The sequence below is a fragment of the Coturnix japonica genome, chromosome 1 (assembly GCF_054131305.1).
Source record: "Coturnix japonica strain WE chromosome 1, WE-NBRP24, whole genome shotgun sequence".
NCBI classification, from domain to species: Eukaryota; Metazoa; Chordata; class Aves; order Galliformes; family Phasianidae; genus Coturnix; species Coturnix japonica.
The window spans coordinates 46241919-46256460 of record NC_140663.1 but is presented as its reverse complement, the minus strand read 5'-3'; the positions used below and the strand labels follow the sequence as shown (position 1 = coordinate 46256460).

At 40.3% G+C, this 14542-nt stretch overlaps 1 protein-coding gene across 9 annotated transcripts in view; it reads left to right on the top strand.

The window, feature by feature from the left end:
* Positions 1-14542, top strand: part of TSPAN9 (tetraspanin 9) — a 136255-nt gene that overhangs the window by 55436 nt on the left and 66277 nt on the right. Inside the window, exon 1 of one of the 9 annotated variants that reach the window (XM_085517771.1) lies at positions 12623-12799. The exons of the other annotated variants lie outside the window; for them this stretch is intronic. The gene's annotated coding sequence lies outside the window, so the exon portion shown is untranslated. Of the gene's footprint in view, positions 1-12622; positions 12800-14542 lie in introns of those variants that run through there. 9 annotated transcript variants of the gene reach the window in all.

Here is a 14542-nt window from a genome sequence, read left to right as displayed (position 1 = left end):
ATTTGCAATTGATTACTTTAAGCTGCTAACCCACTGCAGCCTAGGAAGAAACTTCAGTGTTAATCATGAGATGATTGTGCTGACTGAATACCTACATACAGATCAGTACAAGGAAACCTTGTTCTCCACAGACATGGTTCTCCTTTCTTGAAAGCTTTCTTTTTCTTCTCAAAAAGGCTTTGCAATGCTATCTTCACTTTTTTCCTGATAATGGGCTAATTTGGAGGATTGTGACTGTTGTAGAAAACTCTCAGCCAATCCTGAGCAAGTGGGCAATTTGCTGCTCAGTTGCCTGCTTGTAAATCTATGGGAACTGTTGTGATTCATCTGCGGGTTCTCAAAGATCTGACTTATGTCATCACAAGACCTCTCCCAATTAGTTTTCAATGGACTTGGGAATCTGAAGAGGATCCATTTGACTAGAAGCTGGAAAACATTTTTCAAGGATTTTCAAGAAGGGCAATAAAGAACACTCTTCTAATAACAGGCTAGACAATCTCATTTCAAAGACTGGCAAATTTATGAGGATTATTCTGGGATAGTGAAGAACACCTGATTTCACAAGCTGGGGAAAGTCCTGCTTAACAGACTTTATTTGCTCTTATGACAAGGTTACCCAACTAATTTATCAGGGGAAGTCAGTTGATGTAATCTTGGAGACACTGTCTCCCACAGTATTCTGCAGAAGCTGGAAGCCCATGGCTTGGACAAGTACACTCTTGGCTGGATAAGTAACTGGCTGGGGGACCGGTCCAAGAAAGTGGTGGTGGGTGCAGTTAAATCCAGATGGCGACCAGTCACTAGTGGTGTTCCCCAGGGGTCAGTGCTGGGGTCTGTCCTCTTCAATATCTTTATCAATGACCTGGATGAGGGTATTGAATGCACCCTCAGAAAGTTTGCAGATGACACCAAGCTGGCTGGAAGTGTTGATCTGCCTGGGGGTAGTGAGGTCCTACAGAGGGATCTGGACAGGCTGGAGAGCTGGGCTGAAGCCAATGGGATGAGGTTCAAATTTGGTAAGCAAGCTGGGTAGACCATTAAACTTGATTCAGTGGGGGAGGGGGATGGACACATCTGTGACAGAGAAGAGCCAGGAAACATGTCACTTTAGGAAGCAACAGGAAAAAAACCGCAGATTTGTCACAAAGGAACTCAGGACACTACTAGAAAACTATGACCTAATTGCTATCATAGAAATGTGATGAGATGAATTGTACAACTGGAGCATGATGATTATGAGCTACAAACTTTTCAAAAGAGGTAGGCAAGGGTAGCAGCCCTCACTGTTAAGAAATAAATTGCAAAGAGCTGCCTCAGAGAAACTGCCATGATCAGGTTGAGAACTTGTAGGTAATAGTCAGGGACCAAACCAGTAAGGAACATCTGGTGGTCAATATCTACTACAGACAGCCTGATCAAGGGTAGCATATTGACAAGGCCATCTTGGTTTAGCTATAAGAAGTGTCATGCTTGCAGGCTCTCATCCTTATGTGGGATTTCAGTCACCCAGATATCTATTGGGAAAGCAACATAGTAGACTGCAAGTAATCCAGGAGACTCCTAGAGTGCACTGGAGGATAACTTTCTGGTACACATATTAGACAAACCAACTGGAGAAGAAGCATTACTGGACCTGGTGCTCAATAGTACTGGTGAACGTAGTCTTCCAGGTGTGGCCTCACCAGTGCTGAAGCATTACCTACCTCGTCATGGTGGAGATACTTTGCCTAATGCAGTTCAGGATGCTGTTAGTCTTGTATATTGTAAGGGGACATTCCTGGGTCATGTTCAACCTTGATGTTCACCAGGGGTCTTAGATAACTTTTCTTCCAAGGTGTTGTCTAGTTGGTGGGCTCCCAGCATGTACTTGGGGTGCTTGGGATCATAGTATCATAGTATCATAGTCTCATGGAAGGGACCTTAGAGATCATCGAGTCCAGCCCCCGGGATTCGAGCCTCTGTGTAGCAGAGCGGCACTTCTACCACTTGCGCCACAGGGGGGATTCGAACTCCGGGCCCCAGTGTTGCAAGGCGGTGTCCTTAACCACTGCGCCACCGGGCAGTTGTTCATCTCCAGTTGCAGCACTTCGCAGTTCTCCTCGCTGAACTTTATAAGATTCCTGTTCAGAAGAGGACAAATAAACCATGTGGAAAAGATGTGAAAAAGAAATATAGTTTGCCAGCAAGCGATTGATGACCTGGATAAAAATCTTCACAGCAATCAAGATCAAGTGTGTACTGCACTTTGATTACAAATATGTAGCTAGTAAGTCAAGGGAAGGGATAATTTTTGTTTCTTGTTGCTCAGTACTTGAGGTTACATGTGCAGCATTCTGTCCAGCATTAGATCTAAGATGCTAACAAGTAAATTCAGAGAAGAACCAGTAGGAGAATTTTAAGGATCTGGAGTACATGATGTTTACAAGTCCTAGGTATCTGGTTTTCTTTCCCAAAAAATAAGCTGATGTACTTACTTTACTCTGTGTAGGGTTGTGTGTAGAGCAGACAAAGTCTTCTCAGACATTCACAGTAAGGACAAGAGGCAGTGGTCACAGTAGGTTGTTGAGTAAGAATGGAGACAAAGAATAAACTCTTCCCTGAGAGTGCTTCTGTAGGAAGAAGTTACAGTAAGAAACTGTGGGATCACCAGCCTCAGAAGTTTTCTGAATTCAGCTGGACAGGATGTTAAATAATGTGATACAGCTTTGAATTTAGATGGAGTAGGTGATCTCTAGAGGTCTTTTCCAACCTGAAGTATTCTGCAGGTCCAAACAGTATCACTAACTTGTTTCTTGTAGCAAAAGCATGACTTAAAATTTGTTTTAATGCCAGAGCGATTAAGGCAGTGTTTGAAAAACAAATTATTTTTCTCAGTTCCACTACAGACTTTACATGGTTTGGGTTCAGCAAGCCATTTTAGTGCAATAACTTGATGACTGTTATCTTTATGCTAAAATGAAGTGTCTGTAGGAGTGAAAAGTGCTGACCTTCAAAAGGAAGGCAAGGTTTTCTTAGGAATTACTGTTTGAAAAGTGTAACCATTAGAAAAATAATGGAGCTGATATTAAAAAGAGAATCCAAAGCTGTCTTCAAGGTGATAGAACTGTAAACAGTAACAACATGAGTTCATAAAATGGATCTCACCAGACAATATGATTGTTGTTCTGATGGAGTTACAAAATGAATGTTTTTAGGGAATGAAGGGAAAATATGTATATCTGTGCATTTAGTATATACATATTAAATCTGTGCATATAGAGAACATATGTTAGCTTTCTAACGTGAAGTTTAATTGAAATTAGTTTAGGTAGGAGGGATATTGGTTGGATTGAAAATTGGTTAAAAGGTATTAAACAGAAGTTGGCTATCAACAGGAATGAATTAGTTACGTACATTAGGAGTTATACTGTTATGTAACATTGTTAATGATACAAGAGAAGTGGGATAGAATGATCTTAATGAGCTTTAAAGGTAAACAGAACTTTGACCCTCAGAGCAGAAAAATAACACAAAGGGGAGGAGTAGTGATAGATATGGAAGGGGAAAGAAAAATGTAATTTAGTTTGGAGAACTTTTAAATCAGCACATATGTTTCATAGAGCATATGCACTAAACAGAAGCAGGGAGAGAGGTGCTTTCAATACAAATTTATGGTGCAGAAAATTGTAGTTAGTGTCCTAGAACCCTTCCTGAGCATCAGACTTCACATTGCTCATGCCATTAGGTAAGGATGCTTTTAAACTTTTGCATATGCATTTGGGCCTGGACAATGAACTGTTCATGGAAATTGCTTACAGTAAACTTAGTTCTATTGCATGAGTCAGTACACCCTCTGTGAGCATTTTGAGGTACTAGGATGACCTGTAGGTAAAACTGGTTGTCTGGAAGTGCCTAGAAGCATTCTAGGATATGATGGACTTGAAAGTGATAGAAGGGAAGTAGTTGAACCCACAACTTTTCAGATCATGGATTAAATGAACTTTTCCACACAATTGTGGGATTATGGTGCTTAATATAACACTTTACTATGGAAGGTATACTAGAAAAAGGGTAGGCAACTGACTGTGTTTTAGAGATAGATCTTCTGAAGGCAACTTCTCAAATAGTTTTCTTGGCATCTATATTTTTATGATGAGTTGTGTGTGTTGTTTCAGAATGTGCTGTATGGTCTCTGCAGTCCTCTGAATCCATGTAACAAGAATGTGGATAACATTTTTTTTTGGTTGTTACTTCAGCTTCCTTTTTATAAGCAATGGTATAAGAGTAATGTAAAGGTACCAGATTCATGGCTGGCTTTTTTCAACAAGAATCATGTGTAACTGCTATGAACAAGTTTGGACAGTGCCAGTTTAACTGATATTTTGTTGATATTGGTATTGCATCTTTGTTTTAGAAACTACTGGGAAGGATTAGGCTTTAGAGCTGTAAAACCAAGCAGAAAGTGATCTCTAGCTCAAAGTTTAGTATAACTACTGTGGTACCCCTCAAATTCTTTATCACTGTTGATAACTTCCCATGGCCCTCTAGGATACAGAGTGGTTCAGTTTTACCAAGCTAGATGCGAGTTGAGAGCTGATTATGAACTATGCCATTTAGTCTGATTTCCATGAAAATATGTAGTTTGCACATTTATCTCATTGCACTATTTGAAAGAAATAAGGAAGGTATGTGACAGTAAACAAACCTCGCTGTTCTAACCTGAAAAGCTTGTTTGACTAAAAAATAATGATTTATTTATTTATTTAGACACAGTTAAGGATCAGGGCAAGCCATAATCTTTTTTTCCCTTTTTTTCTGAGTATCTGAGATATGATGTAGATAAGGATGGTTTTTATACTTGGAAAAGGAATTTTAGGATTAATTTTCTGCTTAAATTGGCAGTCACAGGGTTTTGGGGAAGATAAGTTTCAAACAGAACATAGAATCATAGAATAGCTTGAGTTGGAAGGGACATAGTGATCATATAGCTCCGCCATGAGCAGTTTTCCAACATCTAGATCAAGTTGCTCAGGGTCCCGTTTAACATGCCATCGAACACCTCCAGGGATGGGGCATCCACAACTTCTCTAGGCAACTGTTCCAGTGCCTTTCCTCCCCCTAAGTAAAGACTTTTGTCCTAACATCTAACCTGTCTCCCATCTTTTAGTTTAAAACCATTCCCTCTGATAATATCATTATCAGACCATGTAAAAAGTCAGTCTACACCTTTCTTTTTTTTTTTTTTTTTTTTAATAATCTCCATTTAAATACTGAAAGGCCACAGTGAGGTCTCCCCAAAACCTTCTCTAGGCTGAACAAACTCATCTTCAGCCTGTCTTCATAGGAGAGGTGCTCCAGCCCTCTAATCATCTTCGTGGCCCTTCTCTGGATAAGCTCCACATCTTTCTTGTGCCAGGGGCTCCAGAACAGTTGTCTTGATGGTCTTCACAAGGGCAGAGTAAAGGGAAACAGTGACCTTGCTCACCCTATTGGCCACCCCTCTTTTGATGCAGCCCAAGATGATAAGGTAGGCTTTCTGGGCCACAAGTCCACACTACTGGCTCATGTCCTGCTTTTTGTCCATCAGAATACCCAAGTTCTTCTTACAAAGGCTGCTCTCAAGGACTTCTTCTCCCAGTATGTACTCATGTCTGTGATTACTCCAACCCAAGTGCAACAACTTGCACTTGGCCTTGTTACTTAAGTTCATTTGGGCCCACATCTCAAGCTTTTCTAGGTCCATTTGGGTGGTATCCCTTCCTTCTGTTGTATCAACTACATCACTCAGTGTCATCAGCAAACTTGCTGAGAGTGCACTCAGTCTCACTATCTAAATAACTGATAAAATTTTTAAAGAGTGTTGGATAAATAAGCCCATGGTGAGTTGCTTATATGAACGTACTGCATGAATACTAGATCCTAGATATGATTCTGTGATTCTGTGTTAGACTCTTGAAGGCTTGTTGGCTGACTGAAATGGAGAAATAAGTTTACTTGGATACTTAGATGGATATTAATATTATTTTTCTTCAGAAACTTAATGGCTTTTACTATTGTTAGTATTTTTGTCTTCTTTTTAGTCTTAGCATTTATCTTGTGTTCTCAATGGTGTTAGGATGTTTTTTCTCAGACCTTCAGTGACGTTAGAGTGGTCTGTGTTACACAGATTTCTTAACACGTTTCTGCCAATTGTAAAAAAAGACTGCTGTGGTTAAAAACAAAAAACACAATAGCAAAACAAAAGCAAACAAAAATTAAATCTGGATGTTGTTGGGATTGGCCAACATTTGAGCATTGTCTGAGAACTGCAAAAGCTGCGCGTCAAGCATTTTATATGTCTGAGTGTTTTGGAATCATTTTATCCTTTATCAGTGGTTATATGAGAACAGCCTTTAAGATGATTTTCTGCCTCATCTTCTCCTAGCAATTATTGCCTTCATGTCAGTTGTTGTTCAGCTGATAATTTCAATCAAACTCCACTCTAAAGTTAGTGAAATGTTCTATCAGCTTCAGAGCTTTGGCTCTCCAATAAGGCTTGACATATCTTTTAGCTCATGCTCCAGATTATGATTCCAGTCAGCAGTTTGCCCTTGCTGCTAGGAAGGATCGTGGTATTCTTGGCTGCCCTGAGGAGAGGATTGCCAATGGGTCAAGGAAGGTGTTTCTTCCCCTCCTGAGTATGGATGTTGTTGAAATAGTCCAGTGGAAGGCCACCAAGATGATCAAGGGACTGGAGAATCTCTGCTATGAGAAGAGGCTGAGAGAGATGAAACCTGAAGAAGAGGAGATTCAGTGCACAAATCTTTACTATAAATATCTGCAGGGGGGGTGCACAATAGAGCCAGACTCTTCTAAGTGGTGCCCAGTGCCAGGACAAGGCACAGTGGGCACAAGCTGGAGTACAAGAGGTCCTGCTTGAATATCAGGAAGCACTTTATTGTGAAAATGACCAAGTATTGACACAGGTTGCCCAGGGAAGCTGTGGAGTCTCCTTGGAGGTCCTCAAAAGCCTATTAATTAAATTAATTAAAAGTATTAATCCTAATAGGTGTAGAAATAAAAATGATGTTCATGTTAATATATGGAGATTCTACCATCTCCAATCAAGTCATGATGCCTTTATGATGGGAGACCATAAATTCCCTTCTAGAATACCCTGCACTCAGTGAGTCTTCTGCACATGGCTGTGATTCATTGGTAAAGATATCAGACTGTCATTACCTTATTTGTGAATATCCCTGCTAATTTTATGTTGTGTACTTGAGAATTCACACTTGAGTGTGACTGCCTAGCTGCAATTCTGTCTTGCACATTTTAAAATTCTGCTAAAGCATAGTGCATATGTCCTGATTTTCTTTTGTACTTATGGTTTTGATTGACCTCAGTAGTCTCTTTATCTTAGTCATTGTCCATCCCCCCAGACTCCAAGCCCTCCAGCTGACTTGACATCCCCTGTTTATCACTAACTCAGCTATGAATGCTAATAACACAGAACACAGAATGCTAGTCTGGAGTCATGCACATGCTTTACTCTGGGAGAGCTATTCTGTCTTGCTGTTATCAGTATGTCGAACATATCCTACTGAGTGTTGTGTTGGATTTCCAGGGCATCTGTTACATCCTGTCATCTCCCATCCCGGATCTGATTGCAGATTTTGAAGCATCTAAAAGTTACTGAAAGATCATGATGGGTCTTCTTATTGCATAAATCTCATTTCCACAAAAATACAGAGTGAAAATAAGTTGTGTGGTTTGGGGAAGTAAGAGTGACTAGAATCTGTTGCTAACACCATGCCACTTACACCAACCTTCAATTGTATGTAAGGCAGGAGTTTTGTGCTTTTGTTTATGTTCTTGTTTTGTTTGTGTGCTTGGGAATTGCAGAAGCAGAGAGGCCACCAGAAATAAACTACAAGGGCTGCTTCAAAAGTAATGCCTTGTATTGTATTATGTTGGCCTACCATGTCAGAGGCTGATGCTGGAGGTATGGTAGTAGAGGTTGAATCGTCCCACCAGTATTCTGTTTTGTTGCTGTGTGACAGATGGCAGCAGAGAAGCAGTCTGACAAAATGGTGTTTGACATGGAAGTGCGTATGAAGCAAAGATGTGGAATTGAATTCCTCCATGTGGAAAAAATTGTATTCACTGACTTTTATCAATGCTTGCTGAATGTTTATGGAGACATAAGAGTGAATATGAGCATAGTACATTTTTGCAATGATGACAGCAACATGAAAGACATCTGCTTTTTAAAAATGTTTAACTTGTTTAAGTGTGTGCTGAAATTGCATGCTAGCATGCTGAAATAAAAATTCTAAAACTCTTAGGGAGACATAGTTCTGTTAATAGAACTGCTATTTTTTATTAAGCCTTTTTATGCAATGGATTTTTATTTTGGACTGCAGTGAGTTATTTTTTTCTCCAGGTTATGGCAGGCCCTAGATTAGAACATGATCACTTGTTATGAGGAAAAACAAAGTATTATCCTTGAAAAGGTAAATCACGTCAGAGAACAAAAATGTTTAACAATGAAAAGAATGTGCACTACTTTGCAGGTATGTGAGTAGGATTGTTCAGTTTGATCATAAGATTTAGTGTTTAGTAGTGTGGAAGTTGTGAAATAAAACATTTTAATTCCTTCAACAGTTTTCTTACAATATCTCTTTTCATTACCATCCAAGGAACAAATTCATGTCTGTTTTCTTAGTATTTTATGCTCCTTGTAATATAGCACAGAAAACATAAAACACAGCAATGGAGGTATTTCCATATGCTGCTATTTGCCATTAGAAGTGGATCTGATGCAAAGATGCAGGACTAATGCTTTAGTCACTCTTACTACAGTAGAATTTGTGATTCCCTGAACTAAGGTGAATGATTGAACAAAAGGTTCTTTCTCCCCTGTTGTCCCATATCCTTCCTTATTCTTCCGTCCCTTTTCTTCACTGGTTGTGTTTGTGCAGTTTCACACTCTTTTCTTCTTCTTACTGAAGCTATAAGGAAAAGAAAGAAAAATGCTTATAAGGATAGATGAAAGAAAACTATGGCTACAGGACAGATTTGTAGCAGATGATATATCTGAACCAACTTAGAAGTCTGTCTGCAAAAACTAGCATTAGCTTATGCTGGTAATGCAATGTTAAGAAAATAAGCATGTCTAAAATTGTATAAACTCAAATTGAAGTTGTTAAATAGCTTTCCACTGTCGTGACACATTTTTAGCATCACAGTAAATTTTAGCATCTCTGTGGTCAAGGATCATGATTTCTTCTACATAAATAACTTCAGTTTGAAATCTTTTGGAAATCTGTTTTTGAGGAGATTAGAACAGCCCTTCATCTGTGTTTCTCTAGGTTATAGATTTATTTTATCAAAGTCTTTAAATAATTATTAATCCCCATGTTTGTAGATAAGTTATATTGTTGTATTTGGGGAAGGTCTTGCATTCTATTGAATACACCCATGTTTTGGATTGGATTGGATTTGGATGCTCTAAATAGGGTGGAAAAAATACAGAATATGATGATGGAAGAGGCTGAAGTTTGTTTTGTCATTTATTCTGTCAAATGTGGATTTCAGCAAGATAGTAGTCACCACATTAGGAAGAATAATTACCAGATTAAATCAGTCGAATATCAAAGGCTTTATGCTCTTTGGATACTTGATAGGATAAGGCTGTTGCTAATTTGAAAAATCTAGTTACTGGTAAGATATTTCTCCTCATCAAAGTGTTAGCAATTACATTTCACCAGTTTTTCAGTGCCTGTGATTGTACTTACATTCTAAGTAAGTGACTGCTACTCTGAACTTAGAGACCTCTGTACTATGGAGTTCCATCTAAGTCTTTTACATTCTGGGGAGGAGTTAAGCTGTGATAATCACAGCGAAACTGCTTCAATAGTTGAATATCAGAGCAAAAAGTTATAGTATTAGAAATGTCTGTATTGGAAAAACCAACTGGAGACTGTATTGTTCAACCTTCTGTTGAAACCAGTCTTTGTTTACGTTTTCCAGGGATAGGTCAAGTGGAATGTTGAATGTTTCCAGTGACGGAAGTTCCATCATCTCTCCACATTATTTTTTCCAGTATTTATTTAGTCTCTCACTGAATGTTATTTTTTCCTTACATCCAAATTAAATTTTCCCTAGAAGTCAGTTATTTCTGTTGCTTATCTTTTTACCTTGCGTCCTTGTGAGCAAAGTATCATTATCTTCTATAATTTATTTTAGCTACTGGAAAGTGCTAATTAGCCTTTTGGAAAGTATTTAGATGTAGTATTAGATGGAACATCTGATCATGAACTTTGTGTCTGCCTGCAGCCCCAATATTAACATTTTATGGGCTGAATGTTCTATTTCAAAATAGCATGTAGCACCTATTGAGCTTATCTTTATTTGGCATTCTGCCCCTAACCATGCCTTTCCTCTTCTAGAAGTCATTGGTTTCAAATTTCTCAACATTTAGAAATATGTGTCAATAGTCTATAATCTAGCTTTTAATTTTGAAAGATCATCGGTTACTTTCAATGAGTTGTTTACAGAATGTGTGTAATTGCTACCAGTAACTAGCCTGAGAGAGAATCTGGTTGACAGAACTTTGCAGCAATTACATAGCAACATACTAGCCTTTAGTGTTTTGTTTGTTAATTTCCCCACTGAGAATGCAAGACACTATAGAAATCTGCTTTGGATTCTTTGAATTGTATTTGTTTTTTATATAAAAAGAAAAAAAAAATCTGGATCTTAAATATGAGGGTTGTTGTAAATGTATGTAGACAGTTCTGTGACATTCTGATGCCTGTGAACAATTTTTTAAGGAACAGTTCATAGTGAAGAATTCATTAAAACCTCCTTCCTCCATCCCCCCTCCATCTGTAGATTTGATGTAGTCTTTCAGACTTGGAGATCACAGATATTTGAGAAAACCTGTATAAATAGCTTATGTGTTAGGTAGGGACAAAGCTGAGACATCTGTATAAACTGTGGAATCAGAACCACCAGGTTGGAAAGGACCTCCAAAATCACCCTGTTCAACCATCCACTTATCAGCAGTATTTCCCACTACACTATCTCCCTTAGTACAACATCTGAATATTTCTGGAATGGCTCCAGGTACAATGACTCAACTGCCTCTCTGGACAAGCCCATTCCAGGTCCTGATCACTCTTCTGGAGAATAATTTTTTCTTAATATCCAATCTGAACCTCCCCAGCACAACTTGGGGTCATAGTTTACTTGCTGCATGATGGCTTTCAGCTTCTTCTGTTTGTGAGTTGGTGTAGATGCACTTCAGCTGAGCCCTTTGCTTCACCCTCAACCCTGGCATCGTTCCCAAGGCTCATCTCTCGTGAGCCTTGTTTTAACTCCTACTTCCTCCATACCTAGTTGTAAGTCCTCTCAATGAACCCTGCCAGCTCATGGGCTGGGATCTGTTTCTCCCTTTGAGATAGGTGAGACCCAACAGAGCAGTCACCAAGTAAAGCATCTCATGGTGAAAAAAACAAACAAAATTACTGTGATTTCACCAGCCTCTTAGCCATGTATTCATGAGATGGGTTTTCCTGGTTCTTTCAGTATCCCTTGCTGCCCCTGAAAGGATAATCCTGCTCAGTCAGCTAGCTGCCCCAGTCCCCTGAAGTCTCTTCTGATAACCCCCAGGCTTCTCTCAGTGACTTCATTGCTGCCAACTTAAATTATCAGTAAGGGATAATAATTAGAGGGGTGAACCAGAGTAGGGGGACTCTGACCCAGTCCCCGGGGAGGCAGCACACTTCTTTAAGGGTAGGATTTCGCCAATGTGTGGGGCCCTCCATTCCTCTCAGAAGGGAATCACCTACCAAAATTACCCTTTTTTCCTTACTGATACAAGCAGTCTTGAGGTGTGGAGTCAACTGTCTTGCTGTGGACAAACTGCTGGATGGACCTTACCCTGCATTCTCACTCATCCGTCCCTCACGTTCCAAAGCCTCAAGCCTATTACACAGGGGCACCCCGGGAGTTGAGGATATGGTTTGCCTGTTATGCCAAGCTGAGACCTGTTTTCTTTCCTCCCCATCTATTAAATCCCCTTTCTGTCTGATGGTGGCAGGGCAGCGGGTCCACCACTGTTTGAGGGTATCACCCTGGTGCCTTTCATGTAGGTATGGCATGGAGTTATTCCATCAGCTATTCCACCTGCTCACACTCCTTAACACTCCTTGACCTCTCTAGCTCCTCCTTGAGTTCTGCCACCATGCTGAGCAGATCACCTTTTCAGACGTCACTTAGGTAGAATCCCTGTTGTCCTTCACTGGTAGCAACAGGCTCAGGCACTCCTTGCAGCTAGAGACCTGAAGAGCCACCATCTTGGGTAGGCACTCTAGCTGAGTTGCCACATTGTTTTTAGCAAGAGTTTTCTGCGTACCAGAAACTGTGGCTGGATTTGTGCCTGGGAGGCAGATGGTTGGTGAGCCAGTCTCCCATGTGGGGAGAGATACTCAGCACCCCCGCTCAAATGCCTAGCTTGAACTGCCCATTCTGTGCTTCTCTGATGCACTACACCATGTTTTCCCATGCTGTTCGCTGCAGTCCTGAGTTGCTGTGCTCCTTGTGGGCTGGCTTTATGCAGACAGAGGGGTTTGGCTGCTGTCACTGCAGCTCCCACACTGTATCAGTACTGCAGCACCTCAGGAGCAGCCTTACTTTCCCAGCAGCTTTTTTTTTTGCAATGTTTTGCTGAAGTTTTACCTTTCTGTGAAGAGTTCCTTGGTGCAAGCTGAAAATGACGCTAAAAACTATTACAAAATAATGATAGGCACTCTTAAGGAGGCACTGAACTAGAGTAAGTATTGTTTGATTGCTTGTTTGAAATAATCAAGATGATTTCTTAGTCTTTTTCTGTATCATTGTATATAAACTTGGCATTGAATTATAGAGCAGATGAAAAGTCATCATTCTGTTTGGAAAAGGATTCTACACAGAAAAAATTATACCTTACAATTAATCAGATCTGTTTTCTTTGTGTATCCACAATTCTTGGTTGTATTGATTAAACTTTTACTGCTTTTTGTTTTCTTGTAAGCTATAGATCTTCCGTAGTACTTCTGCTATGGAGTGAAGTTTATTTTTTATTTATAGTCTTAGCTCAGTTACTTAATATGTTTACAATTTCAAAACCTTTGTTTTCAGTGTACAAGGCAGCAAGCATTCACGTTGACAGAATAAATGAAAGTTATGCAGAACTTGTGTAACTTGTAGTAATCCTTGGAATACAAGAAGTATGGGATTTCAGAATGCTTTTTATACAATTGAGTTTTGATTTAAATTGTATTTGTGCATAATATTTCTTCCAAACAGAGACAGATATACAGATTTTCCTGAATGTCTCTGCCAGATTTTCCTGGTGAGTTTGCAGTAGGAAAGGAAAAGATCCAGTTGTTAGCAATTTAGAATAGTTGAGTTTCAGAAATTAGGTATGATGATGAATTAGTTATGGTTAAAACAGCAGAAGCAAGCAAAGCATTTCTATGTAGATTACATCACTGCAGATTTACTGTTAAAGTTATTATTTGAGGGAGCTGGCAGAGGTGATTGCTGAACTACTCACTGTCATCTTTGAGAGATTTTGGAGAATGAGGGAGGTGCCTGTATACTGGAGGATAGCCAATATCACTCCAGTCTTAAAAAAGGACAAGAAGGAAGATCCAGGTAATTGCAGGCCAGTCAGCCTCACCTCCATCCCTGGAAAGGTGATGGAACAGCTTGTGCTGGATGCCATCTCCAGACAATTGGAAGAAAATGAGGTTATCAGGAGTAGTCACCAAGGGGAAGTCATGCTCTACCAATCTGGTAACCTTCTATGATGTTGTCACTGGCTAAATGGATGGGGGGAGAATGGTGGATGTAGTCTACCTTGATTTCAGCAAGGCATTTGATACCGTCTCCCATGACATCCTTATAACGAAGCTGAGAAAGTGTGGGATAGATGAGTGGACAGTGAGGTGGGTTGAGAACTGGCTGACTGGCAGAGCACAGAGGGTCATCATTGGTGGTGCAGTCCAGTTGGAAGCCTGTCACTAACAGTGTTCCCAAGGGGTCAGTGCTGACTCAGGTCTTGTTCAACATCTTCATCAGTGACCTTGGTGAGGGGATAGTGGCCACCCTCAGCAAGTTTGCTGATGGTACAAAGTTGGGAGGATTGGCTGACACACCTGAAGGCTGTGCTGCCATTCAGCGAGACCTGGACAGGCTGCAGAGCTGGGCGGTAAGAAACTGGATGAGGTTTAACAAAAGCAAGTGTAGAGCCTTGCACCTAGAGAGGAATAATTGCATGTACCAGTATGGGTTGGGTGATGACCTGCTGGAGAGGAGCTCTGCAGAGAGGGACCTGGGCGTCCTGGTGGACAACAGGTTGGCCATGAGCCAGCAGTGTGCCCTTGTAGCCAAAAAGGCCAGTGACATTCTGGAGTGCATTAAAAGGAGTGTAGCCAGCAAGTTGAGGGAGGTGATCCTTCCCCTCTACTCTGCCCTGGTGAGGCCTCATCTGGAGTACTGTGTCCAGTTCTGGGCACCCCATTACAGAAAA